This window comes from Symphalangus syndactylus, chromosome 5 (assembly GCF_028878055.3).
Source record: "Symphalangus syndactylus isolate Jambi chromosome 5, NHGRI_mSymSyn1-v2.1_pri, whole genome shotgun sequence".
Classification (NCBI taxonomy): Eukaryota; Metazoa; Chordata; class Mammalia; order Primates; family Hylobatidae; genus Symphalangus; species Symphalangus syndactylus.
The window spans coordinates 59090259-59098623 of NC_072427.2; the positions used below are offsets into that span (position 1 = coordinate 59090259).

Consider the following 8365-nt stretch of genomic DNA (forward strand, 5'->3'; position numbering starts at 1 on the left):
GGGCGGATCATGAGGTCAGGAGATCGAGACCATCGTGGCTAACACGGTGAAACCTTGTCTCTTGCTAAAAATACAAAAAGTAGCTGGGCTTGGTGACACACGCCTGTAGTTCCAGTTACTCAGCAGGCTGAGGCAGGAGAATCAGTTGAACCTGGGAGGTGGAGTTTGCAGTGAGCCAAGCCAAGATCACGCCACTGCACTCCAGCCTGGGCGAAAGAGCAAGACTCTGTCTCAAAAAAAAAAAAAAAAAAAAAAAAAAGAAAAGAAAAAAAAAACACTACCTGAAACTGGGGTAATTTATAAAGGAAAGAAGTTTAATTTACTCACAGTTCTGCGTGGCTCTGGAGGCCTCAGGAAACTTACAATCATGGCAGAAGGGGAAGTAAACACATCCTTCTTCACGTGACAGCAGGAGAGAGAAGTGCAGAGTGATGAGGGGAAAAACCCCTCATAAAACCATCAGATTTCGTGAGAACTCACTATCACAAGAACAGCATGGCGAGGAGCGCCCCCATGATCAAATCACCTCCCACGAGGTCCCTCCCTCAACACACAGGGATTACAATTTGGATTACAATTCACAATGAGATTTGGGTGGGGACACAGAGCCAGACCATATCATTCACCATCTTTTTATATCCAAGAATCACCAGCTAGGCAATCTAATTACTCCTTTGTTTGGTTACTTGTTTGTTCAGCAAATAGTTCTTGATCTATTTGGAAAACTTAGGGATGTGGAAGGGAATAAGACACTGTCTCTGCCCTCTAGGAACATAGACTAACAGAATGATGGATGGAACAACTATAGTAACTACAAAGAAAATTGTCCCAGTGGTGGCTGAAGGACATGCTCCTCCCCAAGAACAAGCATTTCCCTCTGCAGGCCTCTTATTCCCTGCTCTTTGGCACAGAAGGAAAACTAGCACTGAAGCCTAAACATATAGGCTTGAAGAGGAAGGGTGACTGAGGAATGACAAGATGAATGTGGATAACATCCAACATTCCACTCACAGGATCTCACAAGCACGGGCCTCTGATCTTTTTTTTTTTTTTTTCGGTTTGGTTCCCAGGTCCTGGACTACATGCCAAGGTACTGTGTTTTTCAGAAAGAAGACTTGCCCTGTCTAGATATACCCTAAACTTCTTATTCTATAATCCAACTGCTTCTCATCGGAGGAGCAGAGGTCAGGTAGAAATACAAAGAAATTAGAGTTTTCCATAGAATTCTCCAAATTTTCAAAATCAAATGCATATAATCACACACATTAGAGCACAACTTAAAGCAGTGAATACAGAGTCTCAAGGTTGGAGCAGCTGGTTCACAGTAGGAGTGCTGAGGGCCTACCAGGAATGAGGAGACCTCTGAGGGGCTTTGAAAAAGAGCAGAAACCTTCCTTCCAACCAGTTCCCACCAGCTCCAAAGAGGATGAACGGAGAGAAACCGTCTTTATGCCACTGGCCTCTGCTGGGCCACATCATTTAAAGATTTGAGGTTGGGCCATAAGTAGGCAGAGAACAAGGCAGGAGGGAAGACAAGGCTTATTTTTCCTCCAACTAACATATTCTCTCAAAGTTTCTGGGACTCTGAGATTTCTACTAAAGATTCTAGGCTTTCTTGGCAATGATTTTCATATAGCACAGTTTGCTCAGAGACCTGTTATCAGTATATCATGACCAGGTGATCACAGCAAGTCACAGCCAGCTTCAGGTCTCGATAAGAGGGAGTCCCTCCAGAATTGTGTGATTTGCCTGTGGCAATCACATCTATTTTAGGTGCATTAGGGGGAACTATGTAAAGGACACTTCTAGTGAATCCTTTAGTAAAGTGAATAATTACTTCCAGGCTTCAACTAGAAGTGATTGGAAGTGATAGAAGTCATTCGAAGGAGCCTTATGACTTCACCATTTTACTTATTATTAATGGCCACAGTCACCACCATGTTACTCACAAGATTCAAACCCAAGCTGGCCTGGCTCCCAATCTGTATTCAGTTCTACCTCATTGTCTCAAGCACACTGAACACCATACACAGGGCTTTCCCTTATCATTTTTCCAGAGAGAATCAGGGTATTGACCTCCAGAAGATAAGGCGAGTTCAGGCCTGCAATGCAACCAGGCGATGGTTTCTTTTTTGCCTCTCTTCTCTCCAGCTGTACTGTTCTTTGAGTTCCTTCAAGAGCCAAGCTCCAGGCCCACCCCTCCTGCAGCTCAGACTAGGAGGCACCTCATTCTTATCCCCCTCTTCTCAGCCTCAGCCTGGTTAATTCCTAGTCTTTCAATCTTACCTATGAGTCACTTTTTAATGGAAGTGCTCTTACATTTGCCCTCTATCCACCCATTCAGGTTCCCCATTTATGAGCTTATAAATGACTTTTTCTTGGTAGCATCTGTCAAGGTTTTCATTAGATCCTTGCGTGTGTTTGGTGGATTCAGTGTCTGTGTCTCCCTCTAAATGCTCAGCTCTGAAGCCAGAGTTCACGCTCATTGTGCTCATGATCCTGTCCCCTCATCTAATAGCCCTTGGCACATACATGGCGCTTCACAATGTATTCTGTACTAAATAAGTATGTGCTTACCTGAGATAGGAGATGGTCGCAAGGCAAGGTTCCTGGGTCTTGTTTTTTCCTGTATTCTTAGTATCTTTATGATTCCCTGAAAAGTACAAACTTAATTCACCATGGGTCTCTGATCTCTATCCTTGTCTAATGATTTGAGTTAGGATCCCAACAATATGATAGAGCTATATGTATGGCAGCCACCCCAGAACCATTTTGGAGGAGAGATTAATATTCTTCCCCCACCCTTCCTTGAGGACAGGACTGTTGTACTACTAGTGCTTTATAGTCCAAGGAGCTTAGGGTACAGGTAGGCAAGTCAGAGAAGTAGACAAGTAATCTCAGAAAATGAAGTGCTATATATATAATAGGATAAGCACAGGCATGAAGGGGGACAAAGAGGCTCTTATCTGATCTGATCTGGAAGATTTCTGTAGAAAGTCCTAAAAAAGATGTTAGAGGTTGATAAGGGAAAAGAATAGGCATGGGGTGGAGAGCTGAGATGAAGAGATACTCAAAAAGGCTCAGAGGCGAGAGAGCATGGAGTTTTCAGAGGGGAATTGTGAATAATTTGAGATATATAGGGAAGTGGCAAGAAGTGAGTCTGAAGGAACTGTGTTCAGGGGCCAAAGATGTTTGTCTTGAAGTCCATGAGAGTCAACATAGGGTTTAATTGATGAGTGACCCCATCAGATTTGTCTTTTAGAAACATCTTTAAGATTAGTGTCTAAAGCTCCAGTTACCAGAAACTAGGACTACAACTACTTTCTCCTGGAAGTCAATTTCTCTTGAATACACCACTGCTTTCTCTCTAAGGAGAGTTTGGAAGGAGAGAGATAAGTCCCTAGATCATGCCAATAGAGGTAGGAGGAGGGTGGACAGGTTGGAAGAGATGCATACCATGTGTTGACTATGGGTATATTAATGTTTTTCAGTTTAGCATGTGAGGGCAGTACTACAGAAAGTAGTTAACAGTTTTCTCTAGATTAAGACCACTTACCCACTGATGAGTTTGGGAAATTGTTTAACCTGTTTCCTCATCTGAAAAGTAAGGATATTAATAATTATAAACTCATCGAGAACTTATATGCCTTATCTCACTTATATGTGGAATCTAAAAAAGCCAAACTTATGGAAGCAGAGAATGAAATGGTGGGTTGAGGGGTAGGAGAAATAGGAAGATACTGGCCAAAGGGTACAAACTCTCAATTATAAGATGAACAAGTTTCAGGGATCTTAACTACATCATGAGTGATGATGGATGTGTTAATTAATTTGATTGTGGTAGTCATAATACAATGTATATCAAATAATCACATTGTATACTCTGAATATAGTCAATCTTTATAAATTATTTTTAAATATTTTTAAAAGGGAATGAAATAAATTTACATTCATATATATGAAAATTTTGATTTCAAAATTATCTAAAAGAGGAACAAATACGAATCAATAGATTATTAAATTTCAGTGGAATTAAATGCCTTGTCAACAGTTTTCTGTTGGAAATGCTGCATATAGCTAGTTTTTACAGTTCCACTCATTCCTCCAGTTTACTGTTTGACCTTAATTTACTCCTTCCTCTTCTCAGGGTTGCTTGGCTGGCAGGGTTACAAGCCTGGCTGGCTCAGTCCTACCAGACAGAAGCCACTGTGGAAAGCTTCAGTTCCCCTAGTGCTCATAATAAGGTCGTTTTACCATGAACTAAAGAGATAAGCTAATATTTGGAGCTATTTTGGGGTCATTTTTAAATTTTCAATACTTCATCTTTTACCAAGAGTATAAAAACAATATCCACAATTTATAGACACCATTTGAATTTTACCAAAGCTACTTTCAAGTTCTCCTGAATAACATAAACATTTAAACCAAATGGATATTCTCAACAGCCTTATAAATTTTTTTAAGACTCTAAATAATGAAAATAATCACACCTAAAATGCAGAAGAGCTCAGTACAACTGGTCCCGTCTCAACATACTCTTTGAGCTGAATTAAAGGACTCAGTCACTAGCTTCTATTGGGTTACCTGAAATTGGTGCTTAGCAGAATTTTTGCTGGGTTTAAATACAAAATGTACATACATGATTGTAACCATGCAAATGTATGTCTATATGTGACCTGAAAGGCAATAAGCAAAAATGAAAATAGTGGTTTAAAATATTTAATAAAAATATTTTCAGTAAGTTTTTAAACAAAAGGTTGAGCACTTAAAAAAAAAAAAGAAGCAAGCCAGGTGTGGTGGCTCACACCTGTAATCCCAGCACTTTGGGAGGCCGAGGTGGGCGGATCACGAGGTCAGGAGATCGAGACCATCCTGGCTAACATAGTGAAACCCCATCTCTACTAAAAATACAAACAATTAGCCAGGCGTAGTGGTGGACACCTGTAGTCCCAGCTACTTGGGAGGCTGAGGCAGGAGAATGGCATGAACCCAGGAGGCGGAGGTTGCAGTGAGCTGAGATCACGCCACTGTACTCCAGCCTGGGTGACAGAGCGAAACTCTGTCTCAAAAAAAAAAAAAACACTCAAAACTTCCTGAAAGTCTGAGTGACTACTTAAATGAAAAGCTCTCCTTTATCTTTATGGACATTGCTTATCAGGCCCTTGAAACCCTTCCCTACTGAGAAGTATGCTGTGTGATAGTATCTGCCCTCCTGTCAGGGAGGGCATAAGGGAAAAATGATAAGATGGTTTTCTACTCAGGGCAGTTTAGGTAAAATCCTGTATCTTTTCAAAATGTTAACCAGATCTAGGGTAAATCCTGAGGTTTTGGCTCCTAAAAAACTGTTTGAAACTTGGGAGCAATAGAAATGTCCTGGAGAAATCATCCCGGACACTCAGGACTTTTTGGCAAGAATGGACAGCAAAATTTGTTTTGCACAAAGTCACTATTCAGATTTAATTCAGTAGATGTGAAAAATTATAAAACACAAAATTTACATTTAAAAGAAGATACATAGTGACCGGGCATGGTGGCTCATGCCTGTAATCCCAGCACTTTGGGAGGCCAAGGCAGGCGGATCACTTGAGGTCAGGAGTTTGGAGCCAGCCTGGCCAACATGGTGAAACCCGATCTCTACTAAAAATACACAAAATTAGCCAGGGGTGGTGGCACTCACCTGTTATCCCAGCTACTCGGGAGGCTGAGGCAGGAGAATCGCTTGAACCTGAGAGGCAGAGGCTGCAGTGAACCAAGACGGTGCCACTGCACTCCAGCCTGGGTGACAGAGTGAAACTCCATCTCAAAGAAAAAGAAATGATATATATAAAATAATTTTTTAAAAATAAATAAAAGGAGATACATATAAACCAAATCTAACAAAGGCTCTAAAGAAGAGCAAAACAATACTTTGTTCCAAATGGGAAATAGCAGAAAGAATCCAAGGAAGTAAAATAAGAAAGCCAGCACTGATCATATGGTTCTTAAGGGTAGGAAATACTAGGACTGGGTTAAAAGTATAACAGAATTTGAGATTTCAAATTTGAAATTTCAAAAAGAAATTTACAGGTCTAATCCAAGTCCTTCCATTTATAGATGACGAAACTTAAGGTCCATTTATTATTCATCCAACAAACTTGTATTGGTGTGCCTACATGCTAGATGCTAGAGATAGAACAAAGACCAAGACAAGACATGGTCCAGGAAAGTGACTTGCTCAAAGTCACAAAGCAAGTTAGCAGCTAATCAGGGGCTCTTTGCACTAAAACCCCATATTGTCTAATAATATAGTCATTCCTGTGCCTATAAGCACCTTAAGCATTTGATGATGGTTCTATGAAAATATAAGATTTTCATACACAACTGATAAAACATTAGGGGTATATATTATATTCAGAGGTAATATGATAAGGGGTATATATAATATATAAAGTGTATAGATTATAGTCAGATGCTGTTAGAATCCACGTAAAATAAGCAGTTTCTTATGTAGCATATGAAATGGTAATTTCCTTGGAAGTGCTTCCTAATTTCTTAGTCATTAGGTGTTCCATGTGCAAATGTTGACAATCTAAATTATAAAATTATTTACTTTTTAAGTTTGGGGGTACATGTGAAGGTTTGTTACACAGATAAACACATGTCACAGGGTAAATTATGAAATTTTAAAACATGATTTCTGGTCATATGACTCTTACTATGTCTCCTTTGAATTACAAAGGAGAATGTCATTTTTTTTAACTTAATGTTTAAGTGAAAATTAGAACACTAATTTTTTTTTTTTGAGACAGGGTCTCTGTCATTAGGCTGGAGGTCAGTAGCGCGACCTTGGCTCACTGCAACCTCCACCTCCCAGGTTCAAGCAATTCTCCTGCCTCCACCTCCCAAGTAGTTGGGACTACAGGCACGTGCCACCATGCCCAACTAATTTTTGTATTTTTAGTAGAGACGGGATTTCACCATGTTGGCTAGGATGGTCTTGATCTCTTGACCTCATGATCTGCCTGCCTGGGCCTCCCAAAAGTACTGGGATTACAGGTGTGAGCCACCGCGCCTGGCCTAAAACACTAATTTTAATTGAACATTAGAATACTAGTTGAATGAATGACATTTAGCTAGTGTTCTAACACTTTATTTTCATAAATGACTCGATTTTAAAAGACCTACTTCTATCATTAACCTGTTGACCCGTCTAATCATTCATAGCTTAACCAGTTTGGTAACAGTGTATATAATGTAAATAGAGACAGTTAATAAAATGTTCTGCATCAGAACCTTTTTTTTTTTTTTTTTTTGAGACAGAGTCTCACTCTTGTCATCCAGGTTGGAGTGCAGTGGCGTGATGGCTCACTGCAACATCCACCTCCCCCAGGTTCAAGCAATTCTCCTGCCTCAGCCTCCCCAGCAGCTGGGATTATAGGCGTCTGCCACCAAGCCCGGCTAATTTTTTGTATTTTTAGTAGAGACAGGGTTTCACCATGTTGGTAAGGCTGGTCTCAAACTCCTGACCTCAGGTGATCCTCCCGCCTCGGCCTCCCAAAGTACTGGGATTACAGGCGTGAGCCACAGTGCCCGGCCCAGAATTTATTTCTTTAAGAGAAAACACGTACCTCATTTTTAAATGAACAATAGCACCTAATACAAAAGAGAAAATTGAGTTTGGAAGCTACTCTGTTTTTTTCGCTGATTTAATAACTTTAAGAAAGCAATACAGGAGTTATTTAATATGGGAAAGAATAGGAGCCCTCTACTAGAAGCAATACTGTGGCCTGAGAGTTCTTTAATTAAAATAACCCAAAAGGAAAAGGTGTGAAAATGTTGTAACTTATTGAAATAAAAAACTTTTGAGATACTCCCGATTGGGAAGTAGTTATTTGGCCAGGCACAGTGGCTCACGGCTGTAATCCCAGCACTTTGGGAAACCGAGGCAGGCAGATCACCTGAGGTCAGGAGTTGGAGACCAGCCTGGCCAATGTGGTGAAACCCCATCTCTACTAAAAATACAAAATTAGCTGGGCATGGTGGCACATGCCTGTAATCCCAGCTACTTGGGAGGCTGAGGCAGAAGAATCGCTTGAACCCAGGAGGCAGAGGTTGCAGTGAGCCAAGATCGTGCCCTTGCACTCCAGCTTGGGCAACAAGAGTGAAACTCTGTTTCAAAAAAAAAAAAAAAAAAGAGACCAGGCATAGTGGCTCACGTCTGTAATCCCAGCACTTTGGGAGGCCGAGGCGGGCAGATCATCTGAGGTCAGGAGTTCGAGACCAGCCTGGCCAACATGGTGAAACCCCATCTCTGCTAAAAAATACAAAAATTAGCTGGCTGTGGTGGCCAGTGCCTTAATCCCAGCTACTTGGGAGGCAGAGGCAG

At 40.9% G+C, this 8365-nt stretch overlaps 1 long non-coding RNA gene across 1 annotated transcript; it reads right to left on the reverse strand.

The window, feature by feature from the left end:
- Positions 1-300: 300 nt before the first annotated feature.
- Positions 301-6946, reverse strand: LOC134736633 (uncharacterized). Its single transcript, XR_010120746.1, has 3 exons — positions 5678-6946; positions 3557-3597; positions 301-2653 (listed from the first exon to the last, which is right to left on the reverse strand). It is a non-coding gene; the product is annotated as an uncharacterized lncRNA (long non-coding RNA).
- Positions 6947-8365: the final 1419 nt, after the last annotated feature.